Source organism: Lissotriton helveticus, chromosome 5_1 (genome assembly GCF_964261635.1).
Source record: "Lissotriton helveticus chromosome 5_1, aLisHel1.1, whole genome shotgun sequence".
Taxonomy (NCBI): domain Eukaryota; kingdom Metazoa; phylum Chordata; class Amphibia; order Caudata; family Salamandridae; genus Lissotriton; species Lissotriton helveticus.
Window position 1 is genome coordinate 1,293,459,067 of NC_136065.1, and position 18,702 is coordinate 1,293,477,768.

The window sequence follows — 18,702 nt, forward strand, 5'->3', positions numbered from 1 at the left end:
GGAATGAATTTGGCGTAATATTCAGCCAGACCCAAAAAGGATCTGAGCTGATCTTTAGTATGAGGCTCGGGAGCTTCTTGAATTGCTTTAATCAAATTCTGCTTAGGTGATATACCTTTGCCACTAATGTTATGACCTAAATAGTCAACCGAGCTCCTTTCAAATTTGCATTTTTCTTTAGTAAGAGTCATTCCACAATTAAGCAATATGCTCAGTACTTTACATAATGTTTCAGAATGGTCTTGCTTATTGTTTCCAAAAACCAAAATATCATCTTGGAAATACAATGTATTTTTGACATCTTTAAACAATTTGTGCATCACTCTTTGAAACACTGCTGAGGATGAAATCAGGCCAAATGGCATTCTTTTGTACCTAAAGGCACCCTCAGAAGTAATAAAAGATGTATATGGTTTACTATCTTCATGCAAAGCAATCTGGTGATAAGCATTAGATAGGTCTAGGGTCGAAAATACAGTAGCCCCTTTCCAAACTGAAAACATCTCATTTATATTGGGCAACGGATGCCGATCTACCCACACACTCGTTCAAATCCCACAAATCAATACATAATCTGATTTTTCAATTCGGTTTGTGCACGACAACTACCGGACACAACCACTCGGATGACTCGATCTCTTCAATTATGTCTAAACTGCACAATCTATCCAATTCTTCTTTAACCGCTTGTCTCATAGCTAGAGGGACATTTCGAACCTTATGGACCTTGGGTGTGATATTTTCCTTCAGAATAATCTTATGAACAAAATCTTTTAGTAAGCCCAATTTAGCTTCAAAAACTTCTGGATATAATTTCTCCCACGGATCACTGACATAATATCGACGACACAAATATCGAGATACACAAATATCGAGTCAAAAATATCGATTGACAAAATATCGACTCCCTATCTTCAAACAGGTAAGTACCAAAATATCGACTCCAAAATATCGACTTACAAAAATATAGACTGTCAAAATATCGATTTTTTTAAATGTCTTAAAATTAAGTTAAAACTAATATAGTAATAAATATATTTAATATAAACTTAGAAATAATTAATAAAAAAATGTAATTTTAATAAATAATTTATATAATTTAAAAAATTATATCACCAAAAATTACACACACATATATATATATATATATATATATATATATATATATATATATATATATATATATATATATATATATATATAAACATATTATTAAATAAACATATATAACATTTTAGAAAATGTTTAAAATGTATTGTTACAACTATAGTGAGTTCAACATTAGCAAAAGTGTTGGATAGCGTAGAGGTCAAATTTACTACTCCCACTCCAGTGGGTGCAACAGTAGGGAAAGCGCTGGATAGCGTAGAGGTTAAAATTACTATTCCCACTCCAGGGATGTATGACGTTACAACGCATACTTTTACAACGCCTACCATTACAACAAAACTTTTACAACGCAAAAACTTTTACAACGCATACATTTACAACGCAAGATTTTACAACGCATATACCTTTACAACGCATACCATTACAACGTAAGTATTGGTAAGTATATAATAATTTTTTGAATATAAATTAATAAAAAATATTATAATATAATTTAATATAATTTAATTTTATTAAATAAATTTAATTTAAATGTAATTTTACTTTATTTTTACAAAGTACCCCTGTACCCCAAAAACCCAAAACTGACCCTGAACCCTAAAAATACCCCTTTACCCATAAACTGAAAACTGACCCTGAACACTAAAAATACCCCTTTACCCGAAAACTGACCCTGAACCCTAAAAATACCCCTTTACCCCAAAAACTGAAAACTGACCCTGAACGCTAAAAATACCCCTTTACCCAAAAACTGAAAACTGACCCTGAACCCTAAAAATACCCCTTTACCCCAAAAACTGAAAACTGACCCTGAACCCTAAAAATACCCCTTTACCCCAAAAACTGAAAACTGACCCTGAACCCTAAAAATACCCCTTTACCCCAAAAACTGAAAACTGACCCTGAACCCTAAAAATACCCCTTTACCCAAAAACTGAAAACTGACCCTGAACCCTTAAAATACCCCTTTACCCCAAAAACTGAAAACTGACCCTGAACCCTAAAAATACCCCTTTACCCAAAAACTGAAAACTGACCCTGAACCCTAAAAATACCCCTTTACCCAAAAACTGAAAACTGACCCTGAACCCTAAAAATACCCCTTTACCCAAAAACTGAAAACTGACCCTGAACCCTAAAAATACCCCTTTACCTAAAAACTGAAAACTGACCCTGATCCCTAAAAATACCCCTTTACCCCAAAAACAGAAAACTGACCCTGAACCCTAAAAATACCCCTTTACCCCAAAAACTGAAAACTGACCCTGAACCCTAAAAATACCCCTTTACCCAAAAACTGAAAACTGACCCTGAACCCTAAAAATACCCCTTTACCCAAAAACTGAAAACTGACCCTGAACCCTAAAAATACCCCTTTACCCAAAATCCCAAACATATAACCTTTTAAAAATAATTATATACTTACTAATACTTACATTGTAATAGTATGCGTTGTAACGGTATCTGCGTTTTAAAAACATGCTTTGTAAATGTATGCGTTGTAAAAGTTTTTGCAATTTAAAAGTTTTGTTGTAATGGTAGTGCATAGTAAAAGTAGCGTTGTAAACGTTGCATACCCACTCCAGTGGGTGCAACAGTAGGGAAAGTGTTGGATAGCGTAGGGGTTAAAATTACTATTCCAACTTCAGAGAGTGCAATAGTAGGGAAAGTAAATACTTCACAAATATATATAAATAACATAAATATTAATACCAATTACAAATAATTAAAATATTAAAAAAGTGTATACAAATATTAAATATTTATTTATAAATACAAAATAAAATTATTTAATTATAAAAATTGCCTACTCATACTAATTAATTACCTATTAACAATAAATTAATTTACAATTTAAAAATTAATAAATTATTTTCAATTACCAATTATATTTTAATTAATTACCAATTAATAATTAATTAACAATTAATTCTAAATAAATATCAATAAATAAATTAACATATTTAATAAATTATAATTAAATTACTTCCCACCCTATTCCCCTATAAACACACAACCCGCTACAGAAAATAAATTACTAAAATTAAAATATTTATCAATTAATCAATTATAATTAATTACCAATTATATTTTAATTAATTACCAATTAATAATTAATTAACAATTAATTCTAAATAAATATCAATAAATAAATTAACATATTTAATTAATTATAATTAAATTACTTCCCACCCTATTCCCCTATAAACCCACAACCCGCTACAGAAAATAAATTACTAAAATTAAAATATATATCAATTAATCAATTATAATTAATTACCAATTATATTTTAATTAATTACCAATTAATAATTAATTAACAATTAATTCTAAATAAATATCAATACATAAATTAACATATTTAATTAATTATAATTAAATTACTTCCCACCCTATTCCCCTATAAACCCACAACCCGCTACAGAAAATAAATTACTAAAATTAAAATATTTATCAATTAATCAATTATAATTAATTACCAATTATATTTTAATTAATTACCAATTAATAATTAATTAACAATTAATTCTAAATAGATATTAATAAATAAATTAACATATTTAATTAATTAGAATTAAATTACTTCCCACCCTATTCCCCTATAAACCCACAACCCGCTACAGACGTATATTACACAAAAAATAAAAATTATTATTAACTTACCTTAAATTCGATATTTTTGTTGTCTATATTATGTCTAGTCGATATTATGTCCATTCTATATTTTTGATTCGATATTATGTCCATTCTATTCGATATTAATTTTCTCTAGTCGATATTTTTGTTGTCTATATTATGTCTAGTCGATATTATGTCCATTCTATATTTTTTACTCGATATTCTGTCCAGTCGAAATAAAAGACTCGATATTATGACTGTACACCTTCTCCCACTCAGTTACCTTATCATCTTGGACTTGAGCAATACAATCAGTGTAACCTAACACTTGTTTAGGATGGTTGGGATCTAAAGTGATGAGCAGATCCCTTTGTTGTGGCCATCCTAATAGACAAGAACCATCTTTGGCAACATACACATTAGCAGTTATAGTAATGCCTTTAAAATTAACTCTCGCAACAAAATATCCCAAAACATCAATGGGTCTTTTCGCATAACCAACCAGTTTTATATCAGAAGGCATTAATTTAATATTAGGAAATTTCTTAAGGTAATTATCACCAATTAAAGTGTGACGAGCACCAGAATCGGCCATCACTTCTATATCTAAACCATCCACATTGATTATACACAATGGGGAATCTCTTTTATTATCATTGACCTCATAAATGCAAAGCATGAGTACCTCATCTAAAGTTTCTGATTCTTGAGCTACTTCTCTGATTTGGGCAGGTTTATTGGAAAATCTATTCCTATTTTTACACATTCTGGAATAATGGCCTTTATTTCTGCAGTATCTGCACATCTAACCCACAGCAGGACAAGATTTATCATTAGCCAAATGGCCCGGAATTCCACATTTAAAACAAATATAATTGGTTTTTTTCATGTTTTGCATATTATACCTTGTGTTCTCTTTACTAGTAACAACTTCTTTTGAAAATGTATCATCTACCCTAACATCACTCATTTTTTTTCTTACAACTTGTACTTCAGATGTAGGTTTCGCAGCCAATTCTTGCATACCTAACTTCATTTCTTCAAATCTATGACTGATATCAAGTGCTTTCTCTAGTGTAAGATCTTTAGCAGCCAATAATTTTTCTTGTAACTTTGCATCTCCAATCTTATGTACGAGCTGATCACGTAACATCTGATCTTGAAAGTTACCATACATACATTTAGAAGCTAAAACCCTTAAACCATTTAAAAATGAATCAACAGATTCATTTGGTAATTGTGCTCTATTTAAAAACTTATGCCTAGCTACTACTTCATTGGTTTTCTTAATATATAATAGGTCTAATTGAGAAATAGCCATATCATATATATCCATATCATCATCACTATCGTCATAATGAATAGGTGGTAAAAGATTCAAAACACGTCTTCCTTCTGCACCTAAAGAATGTTTGAGAATTGCCAGTTTACGTTTACTAGTGTAATCTTGCCCTCCAATAGCTTCTAAATATGCTGAAAATCCATCTTTCCATTGTTTCCATTCAAGAACAGGATCACCTGGATTGGGTAAGAAAGGTGTAGGTGCAACATAAATACAATAAACCATTACATATAAGAGCCTGGGCCAACTGACTCAATATGGAATATGAGTCATGTAGAACCCTGGCCAATGGTTCTACATGTCACCAATGGCCAGGATGCCACAGTAAGACACTTTAAAATGCAGACTGTTTGTGGCCACTTAAATAAGTAAAAATGGAATAATTAACACATGTGGATGGGTCTTTGTTTCTACTATATTTGAGGCAGAAATATAAAAAAAAGTAAAAGTTAACACATCACTCCTTTTTACTCACCCCCCATTCTGCTGCTAGCATTGAACCCCACTTTACAGGATTCCAGAGTATATTTTCCATTTTCAGCCCCGTGCATGTTTTGTTTGCACTGAAAAAAGTGTTACTAATATTGTAAGCGTTTTTGAAAAAAATAGCAGCTTACTATTGAAACTCAAAATGCATTTCATTTTCTCGGTGAAGTGTTTTTTAAACAAGAGACCCGTTTGTGTACTGTTGACTTTCAAAGCTATTGCGCCATTAGAATGCATGCCCAGCACAACCATTCAAGTTTATCGTTTGACATTCCCTACAGAAATATTTTCAGGGTGATTTTTAAACACACTCAAGGGAAAACAGATGTCAAGAGCCTGCAGAGGACTGCAACCGTTACTAACCTGCAGAGATTGGGAAGCAGCCAGGAGGAGCAGGCGCAAGGCTGTGTGCAAGGGTTCTGCAGGAGGGTTCCACATGGCTGGGGGCAGCGAGGTGCATACACCCTTTGCTGCCTGGCCCCTCCTGCTCTCTCCAACAGTGTCATTAATGCCTCCTATGGGCCAATCGGGACGCCACGGAGCATTCATCCTCCAATCAGCAACAAAGGAACACTAGGCTATAGCGGCCAGCCCTTAAACAACTAAAATAACTAAAATATCGCTGACTGGGATATGTTTTCATTTCATTACAAATGGACCGCCATTTTTGAGTGGAGGATTTCTCCGCAAACATCTGCAGGATAGATGTAAAAGGAATAAAAGCCTAAAAGGATTTCTTTACTGATGACAATTTCCTTTTACTTTTTAAATAATTATTGGGCCCACTGCCCCGGGGTAGAAATAATTAATAGACCCGGCCCTCAGAAATAAGTGCCGGTGCTAAGCACCAGAAAGCACCGGCACAAATTAAGCACTGGTTCTGTCCACATCAAAGGACAGAGAGAGCCTGAAGGAGAGAGAGGGAAGAAGAGAGGGGGAGAGAGAGAGAAGAAGAGAGAGGAGAGAGAGAGAGAGAGAGAGAGAGAGAGAGAGAGAAAGAGAGGGAGATGAGAGTGGGAGAGAGAGAGAGAAGAAGAGAGGGGAGAGAGAGAGAGAAAAGAAGAGAAGGGAAGAGAGAGAAAGAGAAGAGGAGAGGGGGAGAGAGAGAGATAGAGAAGAAGACGGGGAGAGAAGAAGAGAGGGGGAGAGAGAGAGAAAGAGAAGAAGAGAGGGGGAGAGAGAGAGAGAGAGAGAGAGAGAGAGAGAAGAAGAGAGGGGGAGAGAGAGAGAGAGAGTGACGCCCCTGCGCACCCAGGCCACATTGCTCACCTGCTGCCACCGGTGTGTCTCCAACCACTTGCCAGTATGCATAGGAGTACACCAAGTCACACATCAGAGTCAGAGCCATCATCTGAAACAAGGTCCATATACATGATTGGCATAGTACACACTCTTGCACAAGAAAAGGCAAAATACGATGCAGGGCGCGCTACGAAATTCGTTTTATTAATTTAATTGTTTACTTACCTCCAATCCTCCATATTCTGGTGTTTACCACCCCCCATCCTCCCCCTCCCCCGCCTCGCCTGCATACCCCACGGAACTCCCTCCACGGGCCGTGGCTGGGTGCCAATGACTCAGTGCACCCAAGGTAACTGTCCCGTGCCTGTGCCGCCTGCAATGCACTGCAATGCAATGCACTGTGTGCCACAAACCCTGTTCAACCCCAGTCAGTGTCCCGTGGCGGGGTGCCTGTGCCGGCCGCAATGCACTGTGTGCCGCAAACCCTATTCAACCCCAGTCAGCATCCCGTAGTGGGGTGCCTGTGCCAGCCAAACCCCACTGTGTGCCACAAACCCTGTTCAACCCCAGTCAGTGCCACGTGGTGGTAGGCCTGTGCCGGCCTCAAGGCCTCGGGTTCGTCATCCAGTCACCACCTGCAGAGGGGTAAGTGACATTGTCGCCCCTTATATTTGTGGGGTCACATGGCCTGTGACGCCTGTGCCAGATGGGTGTGGTGTGCGGCAAACCTGCCCTCAGGGAGTGGCTGTGACATGCTGACAACTAGACTAGTGACCTGGACACCACCAGCGAGTACGCTTGCGACGGGTAGCAATGAGGCCCCCTCAGAGCGTAAGCAGAGTGGTCTGGCTTGCTGTATGCCGGAACAGCGATGGGCTTGCAAAAATGACTTGTGGGCATGGTTCAGTCCATGTCCAGACAAGGAAGTGGCTGATGCGGGTGTCCCTGTTGTGGTGTCCATGGGACCCGTAACACAAATTGCTATGTAGCACCCTCTGACGGGCATCCCACAGGATGAACATCATTGACGCAAGGGAAATCACTGTCCCTACATTCATCCACACATACATACATGAGTGATGAAAGACAGGACACAGCACTGCGTCACTGGATGTTTATTGCACATCCAGTGCAGTTCTGCAGCTGGAGCAGTACAGGGCAATGATGAACACACTACACAATTTGGGCCCATGGAGGGCCAGCCAGAGTCCATCCGGGAATGACAAGTACTGCGGATAAGGAAGGGTACAGTCCGCAGTCTGGATGCTGTGTCATTGGTCATCAAACAGGATCTGGCAGTCCATGTCGTTGTCCAAGGTGAGTGCATCTGAGTGAATCGGGGGTCAGTGGAAGGTCATGAGGCCATGTGCGGGACAAAGCAGAAACAGGACAGTATGGCATTGTACATTGTGACAGTCTGTAGATCTGGGTGAGGACCCAGAGTCATTGTGGGTGTGCATTGTGCTCTGTTTGATTGTGCATGTGTGCCATTGTGCCCATCTCCACCCGTCCCTCAAGTACCCGGTGATCACTCACCCTGTTGCGTTTATGTTTTGTCCTGTCGAGCAGTGTCCGATCCCCGACTCCGGCCACAGTCTCCACACTGATGACTGTCGACACCAGCTCCACCATGTCATCCAACTCGAGCTGTGGCTCTGGGCCCCCACGTCCAGTCTGCGTTGCTGCCTTCTGGTTGGCAGAGGGTTTCTCCTTGGTCCTCCGCTTGATGTCAATCTATCACCTTTTGACCTCATTCATTGTCTTTTTGTGCTCTCCGACGGCATTCACCTTGTCCACTATGTCCCGCCATATTCCATTTTTGATGCCCAATGACACGTTGGAGGTGCCGAACAGCTGTTGATGGTGTTCCATCACCTCCGTGACTATGATCCTGTTCACCTGCAGACAGAACCTCATCTTCCTCTTCTTCTTGTCCTTGCCCTTCCCTGTCCCGAGGTCCCGGGCTGATCGTCCGGGGTGCTTGTGGGTTTGCGCTCGTCCACTGCACCTGCTCCAGCTGCCTTCATAGTACTTGGTGTTGGTCAGTTTGTGTTTGGGTGTATTTTCTACTTTTATGGTGATTTTTCCCACCTGCCAGGTGTGTGTTGCAGGCCTGGCGCTGCTTATCGCTGATTTCATCATCGCGCTTTGGCCCATCGCAGTTTTTTGGTGTCGTGTTTTGCGTTTTGTCTCCATCGAGGTGGTTGTATCGTAGACATTGTCCATGGTTTCGGCAGTCTATCGCATGTTACCTCTGCATTGTGAATTCCACGTTGACACAGTGTTATTTTCCCGCAATAGACTGCGATGTTGAAAGTTGCGTTACGCTACTCTTGTGATAGGTATCACATGTTCTTGTGAAAATACTCCCTAGTCTTCTTATGGGCTTGTCAAATCACTTTCAAGAATGCTTTAATTAGCTTTGAAATCCCCACCGAGCCCGGATATTGAATTTGTGCTTGTCTGAATTAATGGAGTCGACGATATTTTATTGTCTGGTAGAATTGCTGAGATGATTCTTTGTTTTCCACATATCAGCCAACATTCGCACAAAGCATGCAGATATCTTGCATGTATAGGATGAAGAAGTTTAAATAAAAAACTAGCCCGGCCAATTGCCCCGCCCTTATACCCAGGCCCAAACTCCACACCTAGGGGCCTATTATGATTGCGGAATTTCCGCATCCTCCGGGCCGGCGGAAGCCACCGCCGGCCCGGAGGATGCGGAAAAACCGCAGCGGACCCACCAAAGACTCACCGCCACATTAGGATGGCTGGTGGGTCCTGGTTTCCGTCCGCCGCTTTTCCGCCGCGGTTGGCTTACAACCGCGGCAGAAAAGCTCTAATATGGTGGCGGTGTCTCTCAGACACCGTCCGCCATATTAGGATTGCTGCCAAGATATGCTTTTCCGCTGCGGGTTTACCGCCGTTGAAAAGCATACGGATCTTCACTGCAGGGGCCCGTTGCGGGCCCCCTAGGTGAAAGGGGGGTGCACATGGGGGGTACCTATGGGACCCCCCCTGTATTTGTATGCAGAAAGCGGCAGGCACCGCGCGGTGCCTGCCACTTTCTACATACAAATGCAATGCGTGCATTTTTAACATTGCTGCGGGTGCAGCTTGAAGCTGCACCCGCCGCAATGTTAAAAATAGAGGATGTGACCGCCAGGGTGGTGGTCACATCCTAATAGCACAGGAGGGAACGCCGCAGCCCATGCGGACGTTCCCTCATCCTCGGTGATCGCGGACAGACTCAAGTCCGTCCGCGATCATAATCGGCCCCCTAGTTCACAGCTCTATTTGGTAAGTACCTGCACTTATTTTATTCACATTTAAAGAACTGCCTTCATGTTGGTGACATATAACACGATTTCATTAGATGCCCTCAGCTCACAGCAATACAATCCATCAAACATGTCAACAATTGTGGCCAGCTATCTCCTCCTGACAAGAAATCGTGCAGATTGAAATCGAGTCTGCAATTTGACATTGTTGTGATTGGAAAGTGTAGTTCACACAGTTATCAGTTGATAGAGCTGTCAGTGTTTGAAAACTGCAACCATTGCAATGCGAGATGCCGTTCAGGAGCACAGACATCACGCACTTCAAATTAACAGAACTGAGATCTCCAGCGGAATGCCTGTCCAGTCAAAAGTCTCATTTTTTTACAGATGTGGATTTCCTAGAGAGCTATGTGAAAAGGCGTGGGTTGCACAGTGTTTTAGCTGCCCATGGGCAGTGTTTCCGTCTACACCACATACTGGCAGCGCATCATGTTTTGAAACATGTCATAACATTGAGGTTAGTTTTTACAAACCTCCCTTAACACTGTAATTCAAAACATAGCAGAGTTGTACTGGAAGAAGGAAATGGTAATACTGCGGTGGTTTGTAACTTGTGGAACTAACGAAAAGTTCTTGAGAGGCTTATACAGCTAGATTCATCAACGTGAAATCGTCTCGCAAAGGGCCGGATTCTGAGAATCTGGCCCTTTGCGAGCGCAATTTTTGCATTTGGGATTCATCATCCCAAATGCAAAAATCGCTATTATAGAATTCGCATTTTTGCGAGGAATTGCATTTAAGTAATCTCTATTTGAGATTCCTTAAATGCAATTCATTAACCATTTTTAATTTGCGAATTCGCAATTCTTGGCCGCTATTTACCAGGAATTGTAACTTTGTGGTACATAGCGAAAACTTAGAAAAATGCACTTCAGTGCATTTTTCTAAGTTGCATGTTACACACACACATGTCCTTTGGACATGTGTGTGCGCAACACATGTGTACATTTGCATTTCAGGGGTGCTACAGGGTGTCCTTTGGACACCCCTGCACCCTTTAAATTGCATCCTTATTTGCGATTAGCAAATTGCTAATCGCAAATAAGGAATAACTCCCCATTCATTCCTATGGGCCTTTAGGCCCATAGGAATGAATGGGGAGTTATTCCTTATTTGCCTTTAGGCCCATAGGAATGAATGGGGAGTTATTCCTTATTTGCGATTAGCAATTTGCTAATCGCAAATAAGGAAGCTGTAGGAATCGCAATTTTATTTGCGATTTCTACATGAATCCCGTTTTGCAAGTCCTTAATTGCGATTCCTTAATAATCGCCATTAAGGACTCGCAAAACGGGACAATGATGAATCTAGGGGATAGTCTCTGAAATAATCTTGGGGTTTTACTTCTTTTATGGTTATTAGCGACAAATTAGTCTCATACTTGTGCAAACAACTCAAATGTATGTGTCAAAAACTAATTCAGTAGCATTGTTGTGTCTGTGCCGTTTTCCTGCCATCTTCAGCCCGTGCACGCGAGGTAAGATGGGATGTTCGTGTGACAGACAGCGTGTGTGAACCGGCTTCTAATATGGTCAACATTGGCGGCCGGGCTGAGCAGGATGGATGCTGGTCCAGGTGTGATGCGCTCACTACCTATCTGGTATGTTATCTGGCATTTGTATTGCGTGCACCTCCAGTTAGTTTGACAAGGCTGCCGACAGACCTTTTTGGAGAGATGTTTATCTTGTTGTACAATTTTCTTTTTGGGAAGACTTGACTGTGGCAGGTGAAGTCCTGACATGCTCTCTGGTCACGTTGCCATGAACTTGTCACTGCTCTTGTTTACGGAGTACGTGAGAGGCGATAGTGCACGCTTCATATGTATTACCAGTGTTTAATTTGAGCTGGTGGTTGACGCACTAATTTTTGGGGACTGGCACTTATTTCTCCTCATTAGGCATTAACCAGGAATAAGAGAGAGAGAAACACACAAACGAGAAAAACAGAACACCTGTCATCACGAACGAAAACAGGGAAAGGCAAAAATAAGATAAAGGGGCAGTGGGTGTCTGTTAGTTAATTAAATACACGAAGTCAATTTAAGAAAACGCAGCCATGGTATTCGGCAAGGCAGCATTTAATTGCCACTAGCGGTCGGTGGTGGGAGTAGCTGCCGGGCGGTGATGTGGGGAGGGGGAGGGGCAGGGTAGGGGGTAGTAATCTATGGATTACGGAGGATTACAGGTAAGTAAACAAATAAATAAAATGAATTTTGTTGCACGCACTGCATCCCCAAATGAGATGCAGTGCACGCAACGAAATTCGTTTTATTTATTTATATGTTTACTTACGTGTAATCCTCCGTAATCCATAGATTACTACCCCCCCTAACCCTTCCCCTCCCCACGTCACCGCCCGGCAGCTACTCCCACCACCGACCGCTACTCTCAATTACACCAGCCGAGTTGAGCTGTGCTGAGTTTTGGGCACTGCACTCATTCTCTTACAAATTAGGCACTGGGTTGTCTTACATGGGGTTTAAGGATCACTCATGCGTCTGAAGTTTGAAGAGTCATGTTATGGCTGTCAGGAAGACATAGTGATTCCTAATCTGAATGAGGAATGCATTTCAAAGTTTGCTGGATTGAACCTCTGATCCTAAGAAAAAACTGGGCCTTTTTAGGTCTGGCCTAGAGAAAGCTTCAGCTGTCTAGCCAAACTTATGTTTTCAGAAAAAAATCCTAAATAAAAAATACATACCGATATACATACACGCAGGTGTTTTCAATCAGTGGTCCTCTTCATTGGTCTGTTCAACTGTCATTCACATTTTGCCTCAGTCAGCCCACCACCAGCATACAGCATGGGGCAACGGGTCAGCCGACTTTAGCCATTGCCTTTTCTCACTGTGAGTGAGGGCATCCACTAAGTAGTGTACTTCAGTGCCAGTTTTTGTAAGGCATTGTCTCCTTTCATTTAGTTTTTTAGTTTGTTTGGCCTTGCCAATGCTTTTCTGTCTTTTTCAATCTACCGTTTTTTGTGTGCTAAGCTCAGCAGTTTCCGACATGCTGCTACTGGTTGCTCGCTTCAGATCACTTTCTGTTTTCACTATGGGTCTTATTACGATGCCGGTCTGACTCTCATCCGACTGGCACTGTAGCAGAAGCAGGACCCCCCAACTATAAGTCGGCCGTCCCGCTGCCTTGTTTACAATGCGACCACCTTCATGGCGGTCGCAATGTGTATATTTTCTATTGTGGTGTGTGTGCTCTAAAAACATTCCTGCACCATGTGGCAGGTACCGTAATGCGGGGGGTGCGCACAGAGGTAGTTTCTATCCTTAGAAAACACAAAGTTACTGTCACTAAGTGCTTGGATTCCAAGATATCTCCTACAACCGCTCCAGCACACAATCCCCTTTTCTGTCTATAATTTGTTTCACTACCCAAAGCCTCCAATTTCTCCACATGGTATATCTTTGGAAAAACCATAGTCTGGTAACAAGTACCATACCACTTACTAGGCGACCTTAAATATGCCTTCTTCCTACATACAAAATAGACTCCTGGCATAACATGGGCAATGTAATCCCAAAAACATTTTCAATGGGCCAATTACCAGAAACGTGTGGTCGCACTCGGTCTCTCCCACAAACATAGAACTATATCCACTCTCAGCTAGCTTAATACACAATCTCCCCCTGTGTTGCCACTCCAAAGCTAGCAGTCCTGAACTCCCTTTGACTCCATGATCCAACTCTTTAGTCCAATCACTACAACTCTATATCTATCTTCTACTTGATCTATAAACTTCTTCTCTACATCAGTTAGTATTCAATTCAAATTGTGACTATGACCATAAGCAGTGTCTAGTGTAGCGATGAATGCAAAAGAGTTCTCTATCATCTCAATTTTCTTTCATGTATTATAATTGTTTAAATACTTGTAAACTGGTACTTCAGACAGTACTACATCGTAATTGGAAAAGTAATATTCATAATGGCCTTTCTTATAAAACATATCAAGGAGCAATCTACAACTAAATCCATAAGTCACAGGTAAGTGGTGGTAGGTGATGCCCTCCTCTACTGATTCGGATAACTGCATACAAACATAGCAATCTCTAGCTTCCATGGTATCTACATACTCAGGCAACAATCTAGCATTAGCCTTAAGGGTGTAATCGCCCTTAGACAAATCTACATGGAGATGTTGTTCTCCTTTAACAGAAAAATATTTGACTGATCGTTGAGTATCTCTTTTTGGAACCCCTGGCATAGGGGTACTGTCAGGGCTAGGGTGGCTTGTGGTCTAGGGCCCGCCCCACTCTGCGTTCGGGGGTACCCCTGTGGCAAAATGCATCAGTCCTCTTTGAGAGGGCGTTGGTGGCTGGGGTGCTTCAAACCTGCTTGTGCTGTTAAGTTGCATCCATGTTTATAGGTTTGCGCAGGTTTCCCTGTCCTTTAGCTGCTGTTTTACTGTGTTTCCGCCTAATGCGTGAGGTTTTGCATGCTCACGCGTAATGCGTGAGGTTTGGCATGCTCACGCGTAATGCGTGAGGTTTGGTTGTCGGGTCGCGTAAGTAAGCGCCGAAGGCACGCTAACTTACGCGACCGCGCCCTGCCTCCTGTGCTCACTATTCTGGACTGTTCCTGGGGTGTGGCTGTGGTTTCTTCCTGCTCCCTTTCCTGTTTCCCTCAGAGCAGCGTTTTGGATAGGAATTTCACCGGAGGCTTTCGGTGTTCATTGCAGGGGGCGTGGCAGTTTCCAGGTTGCTCCGTTTTCAGCTTTCCAGCCTTCAAGAACCAAGTTGGAGCGTTTCAAGGCGATTTCTCATCCATCTGAGTAGTAGAGTAGGTCGTACTCTACAGGTAGGGAATAGGAATTCCTGGTTCCCAGTTCTTGGCTAATTATCTTTTTTTAAAGGTGATATTTATAGCTGCCAAATGCATTATAAGTGATTTCTAAAACTAAGAAAGTTCGCATCCTTTAATGTTTTATTCCTCAAGTAGATAATCGCAATCCATTGCTGGCAAGGGTTGTTGATAGTGTTTCAGGGGGAACGCAAAGCATATTTGAATGTGCGTAAAAGCTGTTTCTATTGCAAGATTGTCTAGGCGCATTCCCTTTTTGTGACGTCTGGCTTATAGGTCAAAAGGGTTATTTCTTGTTAATGATGTTTATGAGGTAATCGTTTAGCTTGTCCTTCAAACTTTGGTAAAGGAGTTTATTTGCTGAAGTGTGTTGTTATTTCTTTGATGAAGAATCTGTCGCAATTCACAAGAGATTGAATTCGCTATTCGCAAGTGATTGAAAATTAAACAGCACAATTAATAAAGTGTTATATGTTGAATACTACTGTGTAAGAAGCTTTCTGGATTATTAGAGAGAGCTTGTTTATAGGCTTGTGTTTTAGAATCTCCACAAAGGTTATAGCTAACTTAGAATTTGCAGAATATTTTGTTACTAACTTTTCCTTTTCAGATCTCCTTCCCCGCAGTTCCCTTCCCAATTCCTTTTTCCCCTCGCTTGATCACTCCAAGATTCTGTGTAGTAATTACATTCGGAATTGGAGGTATCGAGAGGTGGGCCCTTATAACTTCACGACAGACCCTGAGGAAGACGTCGCCTGACAGAATAGTGAGCCCACGAATTATTTTCCTCCTGGTCTGTACGTGGAGTCATAATGACCACCATCAATGATTTAATGTCTGCAATCATGCGAATACAAGCAGACCTAAAAGAAACCATGGATGTAACTGCTTTGTTAGCAGCTAAGGTGGAAAATATTCAATTACAGAGTACTCCTCTTCCGGATGAGGTTCACGAAACTGGTGCTAGCAGGGGACATACAAACATAGCTGTTACTGTGCCCCCCCAGATTCCTTTGGCAGCTCCTGAACGTTTTTCTGGGGACCCCTCTAAGGTGCAAATCTTTTTGACCCAGATAGAGTTGCATTTTGCTTGTAGACCAACTGCATTTCCAACCCCACAGTCTAAGATTGCGTTTTTAATTTCCTATTTGACCGGAGATGCCGCAAACTGGGCAGTTCCTTTGGTCAGACAAGATGACACTTTGCTTTACAACTGGAAACGTTTTGTGGAAGAATTTGAAAAGGTTTTTGATCGTAGAACAGTTACTTTATCCGCAGATCGAGAACTACTTCAGTTGAAACAAGGTAATAGGGACCTTGTTTCTTATTTGTCTCACTTCAACAGATTAATCGCTGAAACTTCTTGGCCAGAGGAAAAAAGGGCCGCCCTTTTTTATCAAGGTCTAAAAGACGAGCTAAAAGATGTTCTGGCTCAAATTGATCCTCAACCAGTAATTTGCTCTGAATTGATTAATCTAACGTTGCGTTTAGACCACAGACTCTCTGAACGAAGATCAGATAAAAAAAGAACAGACAAACCAAACTGGAGATCAGAAGCTAAATCTAGGCCTCAATTTTCAAATTCTGAAACCGGTTCGGAGCCTATGGAAATAGGAACTTTAAGACAACCATTGTCTAAAGATGAGAAAGACAACCGTCGAAAGAATGGACAATGCCTTTATTGTGGTCGAAAAGGTCACTTCGTGAAGGACTGTTTAACTAAGCCAAAGGGAAAATTTCCTAACTCTAGTAAGTCAGCAGTTCTGGAAAAAACAGATCCGAAATCGGAAAACTAACTGGCCCAAGATGTTTGAAGGGAGATCTCTTGGGTACTATTGCCTTCCCTTCTGTGAACTCATGTGTCTCTAATTACAAAGCTCATTTTAGATTAGTCGTACAAATCAGGTTAATTCAAGAAACATGCCAAATGGAAGTTTTAGTTGATTCTGGAGCTACAGGAAATTTTGTAGACTTAGAAACCGCTCAACGCTTAGGAATCATCTGTGAACAAAAAGAGACTCCAGAAATTGTGCAAGCGGTGGATGGAAAAATTCTAGCTGGAGGGCCAGTGACCATGCAAACATCCAAGGTTATTATGATCTGTGAAGATGCTAAGCAACAAATACATAAGGAGGAGCTTCAATTTGATGTTATCCAAGCACCTCAGTATGGTTTTATTCTGGGAATGCCTTGGCTTTGCTTGCACAATCCAACCATAGATTGGCGAAAAAGAGAACTAGTTTTTCTGTCTGATTTTTGTCATTCGACTTGTCTTAATGCCTCAAAACCAACTCTTAGTCGATTGGCCACAGCTGAGGAAAAAGAAACATTGTTACCTAAAGCTTACAAGGACTTCGCAGAAGTTTTTAGTGAAACTGAGGCAGCCCTCCTTCCTCCTCATCGAAGCTATGATTGTCAAATCGATCTTGTACCTGGATCTAGTGTCCCAAATTGTCGCATTTATGCTTTGTCTGAAAAAGAGAACCAACACTTAAGACAATATCTCGACCAATATCTAGAGAATGGATTCATCCGCCCCTCCAAGTCTCCGGCAGCGTCTCCTTTATTTTTCATTCCGAAAGCAAATGGGGAATTGAGGACCTGCATCGATTATAGGGCGTTGAACAAAATCACTGTCAAAAATAAATACCCATTGCCTCTCATCCCTGTTCTTTTGGACCAAGTTAAAAGGGCAGAAATCTACACTAAATTGGACCTCAGAGGAGCCTACCATTTGGTTCGTATCAGGCAAGGTGATGAATGGAAGACTGCTTTCAAAACCCGATATGGTTTGTTCGAGTACTTGGTGATGCCATTTGGGCTGTGCAATGCACCAGCAGCTTTTCAGTTTTTTTTGAATGATGCCTTGAAAGAATTTTTGGATCTTTTTGTTATTGTCTATATAGACGATATTTTGATTTATTCTGATTCCGAAGCCGAACATGAAGGCCATGTCAGAAAGGTTCTGAAAACTCTGCAATCACATAATTTGTACTGCAAATTATCCAAATGTGATTTCCATGTTCGGGAAGTTGAATTTTTGGGAGTTCTCCTCACTCCAACTGGAATGAAAATGACTGACAGAAAGATCAAAGCTGTTGCCGATTGGCCCACTCCGACCTCTGTTCGAGACATACAGTGCTTTTTGGGGTTTGCAAATTTTTACCGCCGCTTCATTGATCATTTTTCTGCTGTGGTAGCTCCCATCACACGTTTGTTAAGAAAGAAGGTGAACTTCGAATGGTCCATTGAAGCTGAACATGCATTTCAGAAGTTAAAGAGAGCCTTTACTGAAGCTCCCGTTCTCATGCATCCCAATGTAGAGAAACCCTTTATCATTGAAGCTGACGCCTCTGATGTAGCTATAGCAGCCATTCTCTCTCAAAGACATCATACTACTGGTCAAATGCATCCGGTTGCCTACATGTCTCGAAAACTAAATCCCGCAGAGCAAAATTATGTAATAGCTGAAAAGGAGCTACTAGCGATTCTAGAAGCCTTCAAAGAATGGAGACATTACATAATGGGAGCAAAATTTACTGTAACCGTGTACACTGATCATAGAAATTTACAGTTTATGAGCTCAGCCAGACTTTTGACCCCGAGACAACTCAGGTGGATGATGTTCTTTGCCGAATATGACTTCATAATTACCTTCCGTCCAGGCCAAGACAATAAGAAAGCTGATGCCCTGTCCAGGAAAGACTCTTCTTTGCATCGCTTTGAAGGAACCCCTCAACCAATAA